This window comes from Schistocerca serialis, chromosome 2 (genome assembly GCF_023864345.2).
Source record: "Schistocerca serialis cubense isolate TAMUIC-IGC-003099 chromosome 2, iqSchSeri2.2, whole genome shotgun sequence".
NCBI lineage: Eukaryota > Metazoa > Arthropoda > Insecta > Orthoptera > Acrididae > Schistocerca > Schistocerca serialis.
Window position 1 is genome coordinate 410,057,243 of NC_064639.1, and position 14,911 is coordinate 410,072,153.

Consider the following 14,911-nt stretch of genomic DNA (forward strand, 5'->3'; position numbering starts at 1 on the left):
AGTATGCTTCGAAGCTGATGCAATCTTTGCCAGGTCACACTTTATACTGTACCCAGGATCTCTGTCAATACTATTACCTGCCCCACCCACTATAACCACAGTGTCTTCCTTAGTGAAATCTTTGCAAAGTGATCCTAAATGCTCTGTCCCCTGCTCCAGACCAGCACTACGTTTAAAAAAATTGGAATGAAAGTAAATCTAATCTAATCTAATCTGATGATGACTCTCCATCCAAGACAACACACTGCATCCTCCCTATCAAAAAGTATTCAATGCAGTCACAAATTTCACTTAATACCCATATCATCATACTTTTGACAATAAATGATTGCATGGTACTGTGTCAAATCATTTTTGGAAATCAAATAATACTGCATCTATGTGACTGCCGTGATCCAAAGCTTCTGGTATGTCTTGTGCGAAAAGTGTGAGTTGGGTTTCACATGATTGTTTTCCGAATCCATGCCGGTTGGCATTGGTGAGGTCATTCTGTTCAAGATACCTCATTATGTTTGAGCTCAGAATATGTTCTAAGATCCTACAAGAAATTGATGCCAAGTATATTGGATGGTAGTTTTTTGGATGACTTCTACTATTCTTCTTGTAGATGGGTGTGACACATGTTTTTTTATTGAAATGGGCATGGTTTTCTGTTCAAGGGATCTTCAATACAGCTTTGTTCATTTTTAATGATTTCAGCTGTTTCTCAACATCAGTGATACTAATAATTATTTCATTCATTTTTCCAGTGTACAAGGATTACACAGGGGCAATTCTCCTGGGTTTTATTTGTAAAGGAACATTTGAAAACAGAGTTAAGCATTTTAGCATTTGCTCTGCTACCTTCAATTTCAGTTCCTGTTACATTTTCTAGGGACTGGACACTAACTTTGGTGCCACTAACAGTCATTACATAAGATCAGAATTTCTTTGGGTTTTGTGAAATACCATTTGACTATATTCTGGTATGACAATCATTGCAGGTATCATTGATTGCTCTCTTGACAGCCAAACATGTTTCATTCAGCATCTCTCTGTCTACAGCCCTACGCTTTGTTTTTCACCTATTATGTAGTAATTTGTATTTATTTAGAAGTTTCTTTACAGTGACAGTATACTATGGAAGAGCCCTCCGTTTATGAACTTTTCCATTGGGTACATGTCTGTCCAGTGCATAATCAATCACTCTTTTAAACTTGAGCCATAGTTCCTCCAGATGCTTCTGCCCTGTGCTGAAACTTTCAGGTTACTCACTGACATATGACACTAGTGTTTTTTTGTCTAGTTTATTGAAACCCTGTCTTTTCCAGTCCATACCACTATTAAACCACGATCTGTCCCTTCTCCCACATAACCACATGCAAGGTCACCTTCCAGGAATTCCTTGTCTCCAATTTGACCTCACCATTCTTTCCCAGTTCCCTTCCTCAAAACACCAACCTTTCAGTAGAAGAAAGAAAAGCTATACACAACCTCAAAACAAATCATGACCTAATCATCCTGTCTGCAGACCAAGGTTCCACTACTGTTGTTATGAACTGCAGTGACAACCTGGCAGAAGACCTCTGCCAGTTTCCTAATTCCTCCACCTATAAGCCCTGCCAGAGTGAACCCTACCCAGAAGTCCAACATAGCCTTCAGTCCCTGCTTAAAACGTTGGGCTCTTCCCAGAAAACCCCTCCCCTAAATCCATATCTCTCCTCACCCCTATGACACCCTGCACACCCACCTTCTACATGCTCCCCAAAATCCACAAACCCAACAATCCTGTACACCCCATTCTGGCTGGTTATTGTGCCTCCACTGAAAGAATTTTGGCCCTCATTGGCCAACAATTCCAACCACCATCATCTAGCCTCCACATCAAGGACACCAACCACTTCCTTCATTGACTCTCCACCCCCCCCCCCCCCCCTCCTTTACCTCCTGGATCCCTATTCACCACTGTTGACACCACCTCCCCTCATGCCCATGGTCGTACCTTTCCCAGCATCCTTCACACTCCAAACCCACTGCCTCATTCCTCATATATCATACTAACTTTATACTAGCCCATACTACTTCTCCTTTGAAGGGAAGGCATATAAATAAATCTGTGGCACAGCCATGGCCACCTCCATGGCACCCTCCTACCCCAGCCTTTTTTTAGCCATTTAGAGGGGACTTTCCTAGCCTCCCAAAGCACCAAAACCCCTGGTCTGGTTCAGATTCATTGATGGTATCATGATCCAGATTCAAGGTCAATACACCCAACCTTCGTTCCTTCACTACCTCAACACCATCCATTTCATGTGGTCCTCCTCAACTCAGCGTGCCACCTTCCTAAATGTTGAGCCCCTCCCCTTTGATGGCTCCATTCACATCTCTGTCCACATTGAACCCACCAACCAACAATAGTACCTACATTTTGACAGCTGTCATCCCTTTCACACCAAAAAATCGCTTCTGTACAGCCTGGCCACCCAGGGACAGAGTATCTGCAGTGACAAAAGTTCCCTTGCTCAGTATGCTGAGGGTCTCACTAAGGTCTTCACAGACAGACACTATCCCCCAGACCTAGTCCACATGCAGATCTACCACGCCATTTCCCCTCACACCCCCAATACTTCTACTAACACCAAGAACCAGCCACAAAGGAGTGTCCCCTTTGTCACTCAGTAGCACCCTGAACTGGCACAACTGTACCACATCGTTCACCAGGTCTGTGTTACGTATCATCATGCCTGGAATCAGGGACATCCCACCCGAGATACTTCCCACCTCTCCTAAAGTGGTGTTCCATCACCCACTCAACCTCTACAACATAATAGTCCATCCCTGTGCCACTTCCAGTCCCATCCCATTGCCACAAGAATCATATCTCTGTGGAATACCCAGGTGCAAAACCTGCCTCATCAACCCACCCATCACTTCCTATTCCAGTCCTGTCACAGATTTATCCTATGAAATCATGGGCTTAGACAGCTGTGAAAGCTGCCATGTCATTTACCAGCTCTGCTGCAATCATTGCAAAGATTTTTATATTGATATGACTACCAACCAGCTGTCCACCAGGATTAACAGCCACTACCAAACTGTGGCCAGGAGCAAAATGTACCACCTTGTGGCACAGCATGCAGGACCAAAGCACACTTAATTTCAATGGCTGCTTCACTACCTGAGCAATCGAGATCCTTCCCACTGCCACCAGCTTTTCTGAACTGAACTACGCAGATGGGAGCTACCCTTACAGCACATTCTCTACTCCCATAATTATCCCAGCCTCAACCTATAGTAACATACTGTCCTCACACCCTCCACCCAATAGTTTCCACCCCCTCTGTCCTCATCTCCTCCCCATTATCATCTCCCACCCTGTTTATTTGTAGCCCTCTGCCAAGGCATCTGCCTGTCTTTCTCCACTCCTCACCTTTTTTGCTCCTTTTTTCCCCACCTCCCTGCCCACAACCTCCTGATGGTGCACCGATTGCTGCTTGCATCCCACATGAGAGTTGCATACTAGCCTGAGATTGCTGGAGTTGGTGGTCATGTGGTCATGAGGTGTGCTTGCTTGTGTGTGTGAATGGTGTGTGACACTCTTTTACTGATAAAGGTTATGTCTGAAAGCTTTATGTATGTGTCTTATAACTGTGGCTGTCTGCAACTTAACATATCTTCTTTACAGTAAGTAGCAATCTGTCTTTTCCTACATTATTGTTACTGACAGTATTTCTCTTTCTGCTTGTTTCAGTTGTCCTTTATACTTTGGTAACCATTGTTACCACTGCCATCTTGTGGCCACTGATACCAGTTTCAATGTGGACATCCTCAGAGAGGTCAGGTCTATTTGTTGTGATCAGATCAAGTATGTTTCTATCATGAGTGGGTTCAGAACTATCTAGTTTTCAGAGAAGGCATTCACTAATGTTTCACAGGATGTCATATCACACCCACCACTGACAAAACTGTAGTTTTCCCAATTAATTCTTGGATAACTGAAGTCTCCACTGATGATTACAGTGTGATTGGGAAATGTATGTCCAAGTGAACTGAGATTTTCTCTAAAGTTTTCAGTTACATCAGGAGGTGAGACTGGTGAGCAATAGAAGTACCCAATTATCATTTTATGCCCAAACAATCTCACATGCACTTTCAGTTATTATCTTGATGGATCTGAGTTTCTTGTCTACTGTGGCAAATACACTACCTCCATTTTCCATTTGCCTATTCTTTCAAAACACACTCATATTTTCTTCATAAATCTTACTGCTATCAGTTAAACTACAGCCTGATACGCATTTCTCACAAAGGGCCTATGAAGGTAAGATGAGACTAATTCAGTATACACAAAGGCACTTACAGTCATTCTTCCCATTCTGCATGCACAAATGGAGAGGGAAAAGGCCTTAATATGTGGTACAATGGAAAGTACCCTCTGATGTGCGGCTCACAGTGGTTTGCAGAGTACGTATGTAAATGTAGAAAATCTACCTGAACACATCAATAACACTCTACTCCAGAAGCCTGAAATATTCCTTTTGTACTACTCAGTTTCTGTTAACTCCATAGACTTGGTCTACTATGAACATTGTTATCTGATGAGAGTGATGATTCCAGGACCAGTAGGATGAAAATGGTTCTCAGTTATAAAAATTGTTAAACCAAGCTAAGGGTTAGATCGGTCTTTCTTTTTAAACTTGGTAGAATGATAAAGTAAATAAGAAATTAAGAATTTATCTTGTAGTTACTGGGGATAAATTTTCAGCACATCATTAAAGAAAACAAAAATAAATCACAGTGTGGGTTTATAGAGCCCATAATTCACTCCACTGAGTCTGTTGTTGCATCTAGTTGTTGTTGTTGTTGTTGTTGTAAGGTAGAAGGAACCAGATAATATAAGACATTGGTGGATTATTTTGACTGAAACAGTGCCACCACAAGAACTTCCAGTGGTAGTTTATATTTTTGTTACCTTGTTGACACAACCTACTATCAACATTTCTTAGTAGGTGAGCTATGTTATACCAATAGAACCAGTCACACATGCAACCTCTCTGCTGAAGTGATGGGGCTGTCATTTGCCATTTATTGCCACAACTTCATAATTTTCAGCAATAAATTATTATTGTCTGTTCAGTATCACTGCATCTGTGTAATTGCTTTTCCTGTCATAGAACTGAAGTCTATAAACCACTCACAAGTAAGGAAGCATTTGGCATCTGTAAGCAACACCACATATTCACAAGTTGAGTCAACTGCCATATATTTTGATTAAGAGTCCTGAAATATTTTGGATTTGCTATATCACAAGAGGGTGTGTACTTCAAGGGCTTTTTTCCAGTGTAAAAACTTAAGTGACACTAACTCAACATGTTCTGAAGATCCATTTGGTTCATAAATTTGCTGAGTTTAATACAGAACTAAAAGCAATCTTGACAAACTAAAAGCAATCTTAATGACACTAAGGTAGATGATATCTGTTCATCCTATGAAATTCATCCTCCGTCCAGACTGTGTGATTGTGAATTCAGGTATTCAGTATCCTCTAGAGTAGTGGTTCCCAATCTTTCTAAGACCATTACCCCTGAGGAGAATCAGATTTTAGCTAGTACAACCCCTCCCATGCAACCAATTCCCAGATGGTCATGAGTGCTCCCTACGGCTCCTTCTCACAAAAGAAAGCTAACTCTCCACAGTGATTGTAGACACTTGTTAAGCACCCTATTGTCTGTAAATCACTTGATTTGAGAACTCTGTACTTCTGAACTGGCAGAACTGAAAGACTGAAGGCTGCCAATGCTCTGTATGACCACTGCCATTAATAACAATAATAATAATAGTAATTCAATCATCTCACACACGCAATTTATAGAATTATTTCAAACATATGGGAAACTGAACAAATACCTACAGAGTGCAAATGAGTAAAAATTCATGCTCTTCACAAAAAAAGGAGATAAAAACCAATTAAAATAATTTCAGGAGAATTTCATTGCTCCCTGTTGTGTACAAAATTTTCTCAAAAATCCTGCTATTGCAACTGGGAGAACAGGCAGACCCATAAACAGGAGAGCATCAGACAGGGTTTGACAAAGGCCTATCTTGTATAGAACAAATATGGAACCAAATGACAGTTTTACAAATAAGAAGAGGTATAAATACTATGGTAACTTTTGTCAACTTTAGAAAGGCTTATGATTTTCCTATACTTTAGAGGAATTTAAAATTGATGGAATACAAGGTCAGCTATCCAAAAGGTACAATCTCAAAAGTTAAATTCGTAGGAAAAACTTCAAAAGTATTTAAAACCACACCAGTGTCCACCAAGGAGGTGAACTCTTCCTCCCCCAACCCATCCCCCACCATGACCCTCTATTTAACATAGCTCTGCAAAAAATTGTGAAGACATGGTAAATGGAAATGAAAATTCAACTCAGGGCTGAAAAAGAGCATATAATCAATATGAAGTGTCTGGATCTCACAGATGATCTTGCTATTCTGACAAACAACAAAGAGATGTCAAACTTGTCATGGTGAAGTTTCACAAAATCACACAGATATCTGTCCTACAAATCTCTTATGAGAAAGCTCAGTATATGCAAACGAAGCCTGCTGATAATTTCCCCATTGTAGCTTGGAATGGGGAAGTTTCATAATTGTAGCAATTAAAATATCTAGGAGAGCTCATCCAGTCCTCAGAATGGAACACAGCAGCCTGATATGCATTTCTCACAAAGGGCCTATGAAGGTAAAATGAGACTAATTCAGTATACACAAAGGCACTTACAGTCATTCTTCCCATTCTGCATGCGCAAATGGAGAGAGAAAAGGTACAATGGAAAGTACCCTCTGATGTGCGGCTCATAGTGGTTTGCAGAGTACGTATGTAAATGTAGAAAATCTACCTGAAGACATCAATAACACTAAAGCATTACAACACAGTAGCTCTGTCAGGAGTCCTCTGTGTTTCAGAATCTGCAGTGATACATGCTCAAACAAAAGTATGAGAGACTGAAAAACAGGAAAGGAAAATTCTCAGTGGTTTTTTATGAAGGAATTTTAATAAAGGGGCCATCAAGAGATGTCTATAGACATAGATAAAAAATAACAGACACCTTTAGGTACAGGATGAGGAAATTTTGTCCACATATCCACAGGATGAACAAAAAATAGGTTCACTGGGCAAATCTTCAAAATAGTAAATACTAGCAAAAACAAGACACAATTGAGTACATTTCAGAAATATCATAAAAAACATACGCTTAAACAAAAACACATGGAAAAGAGAACAGGAAATAATTTGTTGGAAGAAGGTAAGAGAGAACATCATAAGAGTGTGAAGAGAATTTGGGAAGAACAAAAGAATCAGTAAAGGTCATGACTACTGAAATTCAAACACTCTATTAAAGGGTAATATTTGAAAATAAAATAATAATGATAATGATAATAATAATAATAATAATAATAATACAATGTAGGCCTTATAGTAATGTTGTTTTTTTCATAGTTACTGTTGTGTTGTGCTGCCAGTTAGTTCATTCATTGTGGCAAAGTGAATCATGAATTAATTTCTTATCTATTTTGGGAACTACCTGAAATTCAGAGAAGGCATTTCCATGAGGTAGTTAAACATATGTGATTTATATGTCTGAACTTTACTGACATAGATGCAATGTACAAAAACTATAACCCCACCATGTTGTGTCATGCATTAATGCTATTATTTAAAGAAAACTTATGTAATCAATATTGCTGTCTTATGAGATAGTAACTATCCTTTAAAAATAATATAGTTTTCTGACCAAAACACAACTGAACCCTTCTGTTTTTACCCCTCAAAAAATTACATTTTACCCATCAGGGAGTAATTACTGCCAGGTTGGGAACCACTGCTCTGGAGAAATGTGTTATGATGATCCAAGACTCCACTCTCTGCCTACAAAGGATAGGGTGTAGGGAGTAATTTTACTTTAGGAATTCAGTGATTTTAAACAGTATGTGCAGCAACTGGGAAACCCTGCATGATTCATACTATGGCACAATGCACTCCCTTTCACACATATGGCTGCTTTGCAGTTGATGCATTTGATTATACATGAGTAAGAGGAAAAGTATCCACTGATCAGCAAAGAAACATAAGAGAAAGGCAAGTAATGTTTGGTCAGTGAGCCAGTCATCTGTACAAGGAATTGCTACACTGACAAAAGGAGACATACACTCATAACCAAAGAATAACCAGGACACCAACACAATACATGAATAACTCCAGCCAGCATCAATGTCCAACCCTTAAATAGCAACTTAGCACTAATCATAGCAAGAAGGCATTCTGATGGCAAGTGTGCGATATTAAGCTGGAAGAAGCAGACTTGTAGTTCAGGTAGTGGGGCACCTTGATCCCAAGACAGCACCACGACAGTAGAGGTTGCAGTACTGCAAGATATGAAGCTTGATACCTTCTCTGTGTTGACACTGTTTATATTGGAGGAGGTCAAAAATTTTCAGAAACCACTGGCCTCTGTGATAAAGCAAACTGGTATCTTTTTACTTCCACTCTTGTTTTGCCATCTGCCTCCTTAAATTCAATTTTATATTCATTATTGCCTAATTACCATTAGAATGCATGAGTATAATCTGCATTTCCATAAAAGAGAAAAAGTGTCCCTCCATCTTAAGGAATATAGAACCAGGTCTAATTCTGTGCTTAGTTTTGTGTATGTGATTAATTTCCTAATTTATTTTTACCATTTCTAGTTGAACTTTTGTTATATTGTTAAATCTGTAATTGTTTTGTGACTTAGATTCTATTGTTGACTTAAACAAATATAAATTCTGTACTAATCATAAACATTTGGGAGAAGAACTACTAGAATTCTTAATGTATTTATTTGGCTCTATTTGAAAACATGTTAGAAAAGTCAGCCCTTCATTAATTCCAAAATAATTACCAGGTATGTCAAAACGTATTGTTTGTATAACTATATCTGATAATTTCATTATTTAAACAAATAATTTGGCCTAACCTTTGTGGTAGAAGAAACAGTTAAAAAGCAGGAATCTTTTGATGTATCCAATTAATTGAATGAGTAATGTTTTAATTGCCCATTACAAAACTAAAAACAAAATTAAAATTATGGCTCCTAAACAATCCTGTATATTCATATTTATTTATTTATTTATTTATTTGTTCCATGTGATCTGATGGTACACAGTGTGTTGCAGATGTCAGAAAATATCATTTAACATTGTTAACATATATTAACATAGGCCTAGAGTATCCTAATGTATTATATTGCGCAATGTTTTCAGTTTAACACAAACAGCAAGATTACTGTTCTAAGTATTCATTTACAGAGTAAAAACAGTGACATAACAAATATGACTTCACAGCTTTGCTAAATTTTATGTTGTCTTCGATGGACTTAATACTAGTGGGAAGATTATTGAACAGTTGGAGGCCCAGGTGGAAAACTCCCTTTTTACACAGTTGAGTGTTTGTACGTACAATATGCAGGTTTGTGTTTTTCCTGGTGTTGTGTTCATATATTTCATTATTTTTTATGACTCTGGGGTCAGTTGGCACTATGTGGTTTCTGAAAAATTTTTAGAGTCTCAAGAATGTAGAGGCAAGGCAGTGTAAGGATTTCTAACTTTCTGAAGATGAGTTTGCAGGACACTCTGGGTTTTCTCCCAGTAATAATCCTCATTGCTCTCTTCTGGATTCTGAATGTGCTCAGAGCAGTTGGAGAATTGCCCCAGAATATTACACCATACTTTAGGTGGGCTTGTATATAACCGTAGTATGCACTGGTTAATGTTTTCAGGCTAGCACATGTTTTCAGTACACTCAATGCATAACAGCCAGTACAAATCCTGGCATTTACCTTTCCTGTATGTGTATTCCATTTCAGGTTATCTTGAACCCACAGACCCAGGAATTTGAAAACAGTGTCGCAACGTATTGACTGGTTATTTATAGTGCCAAATGACTGAGAGGAATTTGCATTTTGTGTTGTGTGAAAGTTCATGGAAGCTGTCTTTTTGGTGTTGGTAGTTAATCTGTTGATTTTTGCCCAGTTGCTGAGCTGTTCAGTGGCCAAGTTCACAGCTTTTTGCACAGCCTCTGTATTCTCCCCTTTGAGGAGTACAGTTGTGTCATCAGCAAATATTATTGTTTTGTGTGCATCAACAATTAGTATATTCCATGCTGACTCTCTGCATCTGATTGGTTAGGAATGTAGCAATCCAGTTGTTTGCAATACCTCTGATACCACAGTGTTCTAATTTTTCCAGTAATATTTTGTGGTCAACAGTGTCAAAAGCCTTTGACAGATCCAGAAATATGCCTGTTATGGGTTGTTTTCTATCTAACAGTTCTAAAAGCGTATTTATGCAATCATATACTGCAGTTTCAGTAGATCTGTTGCTTCTGAATCCATGTTGAGGTAAACTTAGTAAATCTTTTTTTTTTCAATGAAGTCCATCATTTTTTGTACATTATTTTTTCAAAAACTTTAGAAAAGCAGGATGAGATTGAGATAGGGCTGTAGCTATTCTTATCTTTATTGTCACCTTTTTTGAAGACAGGAATTACTTTAGAAAGTTTCAGAGCTTCAGGGAAGATACCTGCCTGGAAAGAACAGTCACAGAGGTGAGTTAATGGTTCAGCAATTGTGTGTTCAGAATTTTTGATTGTAGCTGTTGGGATACTATCAATTCCAGCTGAATATGAATTTTTTAACTCTCTGAGGGCTTTTGCAACATCATTTTCAGTGACTTTGGTAATGAAAATTGACTCTGCACATGTGTGGTATTTTTGGTTTGCTGGTTGGTAATTTGTGCTAGGATTATTTTGGACCAGTTTTTCAGCTATGCTCGTAAAGAAATTGTTGAAAGAGTTCACCACAACTTTGGGATTAGTTATAGATTCATTGTTGAGTTTGATTTCTATGTTCATGTGTGAAGCTTTAATTTCCCCTCTTTCCCTTTTCATGATATTCCACATTGCTTTTACTTTATTGCTGGATTTGTCAATGTACTCATCATTCTGCATCCTTTTTGCTTGTCTTATCACACTTTTTAGGATACATGTGTAGTTTTTATAGTATTCTGTTAGTTGGGGGGGAGTCACTACTTTGTTTACATAACATGTGGAGTATTCTTTTATGTTTGCAAGAGATTTTTGTAGCTGGTGTAATCCAACTCTTGTTTCTATTATTATTATTATTATTATTTATTGTTACTGGTTTTTGCAGAAAGGCCCCTTCAAAGTGGTGGATCATTTTGTCAAGAAATATGTTGAATTTCATGTTGACATCACTGGCTGTGTACATCTCTGTCCACTGTTCTCTTGGGTGAAAAACCTTCGTAAAGTTTTAGGTGGGACTGGGTTTGAGGTATCTTTGCTAACATCGACCTTTAGAATGACAGCTTGGTGATCGCTGAATCCTGCATTGTATACTTCTAGAGTTGTGTTAAGTTTATTTCTATTTGCAAAAATTTGATCTATAGCTGTCTTGGATGTGGGTGTTATTCTAGTGGGCTCGTTTACAAGTCCATGCAGATTATGAGTTTTTGCAATGTTAATCAATGTTTCCCTGTTTCTGTTGTGGGTGAGAAAGTCTATATTAAAGTCACCACATATAATCACATCCTGTTTCCACTGACTTATTTTGGATAGAAACAGAAAATCATTAATACTACTGGAGGTGGGACGGTAAATTGTAGCTACAATTAGATTTAGATCTGTAAGCTTTATGGCTGCACATTCAAAGATCTTATCTGTTCCTATTTCGTTTAGGGTAGGAAGTGGGCTATATTCAATGTGTTGTTTGATGAAGATGGCAACCCCACCATGTCCATCATTTGATCTGGAATAGTGTTCACACAATTTGAAGTTGGGTAGTGAGATTAGCTTAACCACATCAGTGCAGAGCCAGTGCTCTGCTAGGCACACTACTGAGATATCACTGAGTTCACTGGTCAGCAAAATGCTTAAGTCATCAGTTTTGTTGCTCAAGGATTGGACATTGTGATAATAGATTTTCAGGTCTGAGTGGGGTTTACTCAGGGGCCTCGAAGTCATATTTACTGTGTCACTGACCTTTAGTTTAAATTGTGCTGTATTCGAGGTATGTTGACTTCTGAGCAGTTGTGCTGGTTCTGTTGGTCATCCTTGGCAGCCGACTCATCTTCCAGGTGGGCCTGAAAGGTATCCACATGCACTTCACACTATTGAGGCATCACATTTACGTTTTGGAGGGATGTCTCAATAATGTTCACCATCACATTATTGATCCTTTCAGGTTCCTGACCTTTTTGAGGGGTCAGGGAGTTTGTGTTTCGTCTCTGTGACTTTGTGACCCATTTGTCTAGTGTAGTTTGCACAGTATGGCCACTATTATTCTTTTTATTTCCCATCTTGTTTCTCTTTATCCAATTGCTTATTAGCGTCTGTTTATGGTTTCTGACTTTTGGTCTCTTATTGTCCCCCATAGTTGTCAGTAAAGCCAGTCTATTGCAGATAATCTCCTTGCCGCATTTGTTTAGATGTAAGCCATGTGTTGTGAAGTGGTTTCTGGCTAGTCTCTCTATTTCAAAGATCACAGCAATTCTTTTTTGTATACATGTTTAGCTAAATTCAGAGCCTGTATCAGGTGGAGGTTTGCAGTATTAATTTTACTATTTAAATTTTGAACATCATATCTCCTGGGTATAGGATGGATAATGATATTCATTTTGTGACTTAGAGCGAGTATTGGTTCCAGTGGTTCTACCACATGTTTCAACATTAGATTGAGAGGTTTGTCTATGTCGTTAGAACCCCCTATTACAATCAAAGCATCACGTGTATCGAAGCTTCTTGTCAAATTTTCTGTGTTTTTTATCACTTCTTTTAGTGGGGCGCCAGGTTTTACTATGCTTTTTACCTGGTATGAGGGCCCTAGTTTGTCTTGCAGTATTTGAGCACAGTCTCTTCCATGACTGTCACTTAATATTAGTACTTTCATTTTTTCCGAGATTTTCTTGCTATGTAACGTTCTGGAATTTCTTTTGTTTTTGTCCTGCACGTATATTGGTGCTTGAGAGATTATGTTCGTCGGCAGAATACTCATGCACTTTGTGGCAGATTGTTCACTTTGGGTTAATTTTTGCATAAGATATTCAATAGATGAGTTTCTGGATTTAGTAAACTCGTATGATGGAAGACCATCTATCTAAAAATATATGCAATCTCAGAGCTTAGACTGTGTCACAAACTGTAAATATTTGAATGTCAGATATGAATACTGTGTCACAAACTGTAGATTCCTTAATCTAAATATGGCAATAACAATTTTTTATGTATAGTCCATGTATGTAACTCTGTTCTCTCAACTAAATTTAGAAAAAGTTGTGTAGATAAAAGTGCGAGCCAATAATATGTAACTCTAGTAAGTAAGGCTCTGACTTATCCAGAAGACTGGAACAAAAAACAACTTTTTTTGTAATCAGTTGATGTTGGATCAAAATAAATAAATAAATAAATTGTAATTTCTGTAACTTAAAAATAGAACAATGTATAGTTTCAGTGCCTATTATTGTGAGGATATATAAAGGACTAATTTCCAGTCCCAAGACAGTCAGTCCACGGCTGATTTTCAGACGGGATATATGTATTGGTTAGACTAACAACAATGCATTAACTTAAAAGAGGAATAAGTGTAACACAAATAGGCCATGTGTTAGAACAATTAATGACAATGTCATGTTTAATGTATTTGAAAAATAGTATCACACATATCATATTATTCTGCAAGAATTCTGGACTGTGTGGTTAGGTTTTTACTGCTAATAGATATTCAGTACCAAACTATTGTATCAGTATGCTGATTGCCTGCAATCTATTAATGAGGCTTTTCAACATTTGCCAATAGTGAACTGGCCATATAATTGTGTAACATAGGGAGGGGGGGGGGGGGGGAGGGGGTTGTGAACAGTGAAAGTAAACAACTGTGAAACGCAGTTGTGCACCTGTCGGCCACATTATTTGCAGTATTCAGTGTTGAACTTCCACCCCACATTTTTCCACCAGTATAACAATGCAGTATGCCAACACTGAGAGCTATCAATGAAGAAATAAATAAGGCAAACATCACACCTCTTAGGTGGCTTGCAGCCACACTAAAATGTATAACTCATTGAAACGCATTTCAGCATTTCACATTTCAGTGGGATGCTTCACATTTCAGTGGGATGCTTCACGTTTTCTAGGTAAGTAGTATCCCATGCTTGGTGAGTATTTACCTTCTACATTTGTGTGACCTTCCATATCATACATAAATGATAGGAAGGGGAACACACACACAAATGGATTTAACTTTTACAAGCTTCCCCTGGCAGAAGAGTTGAAGGGGAGAAAAGAGGGATGAAGGAAAAGGACTGTAGAGGTTTAGGGAAGGAGATACAGTTCAGAAAGTCACCCAGAAGCCCAGCCCAGGAGAGACTTATCAGACAGGGTGAGAAAGGCAGACTGATTGTTGTGGACTCCATGAGACGAGATTTGAAAACGTGATAGGTTAAAGGTGGAAGTCAGAGTAATATGCAAGACAGAGACTACTACTAAAACATTGTGCATAAGTTAATAAGAGTGAAAAGCTAAGTGCATTGTATGTAACCTCTTCCTTCCCCTTCAACTCTTCTGCCAGAAGAAGGAACCACTGGCTCTGAAAGCTTGTAAAAGCTAAATTCTTTTGTGTGTGTGTGTGTGTGTGTGTGTGTGTGTGTGTTTTCCCCTACTGCCACTTGAATGCCACTTGCTGAGTAGATTTTTTATCTATCCATTTTCAGTATATTATCAATAATTGATTATTTACATTGTTATTAATGATAGAAAGAATTATTTATTTTTGTCAGTTGTCTGGTTTTGTCAATAAATGGAAAAAATGTTTAT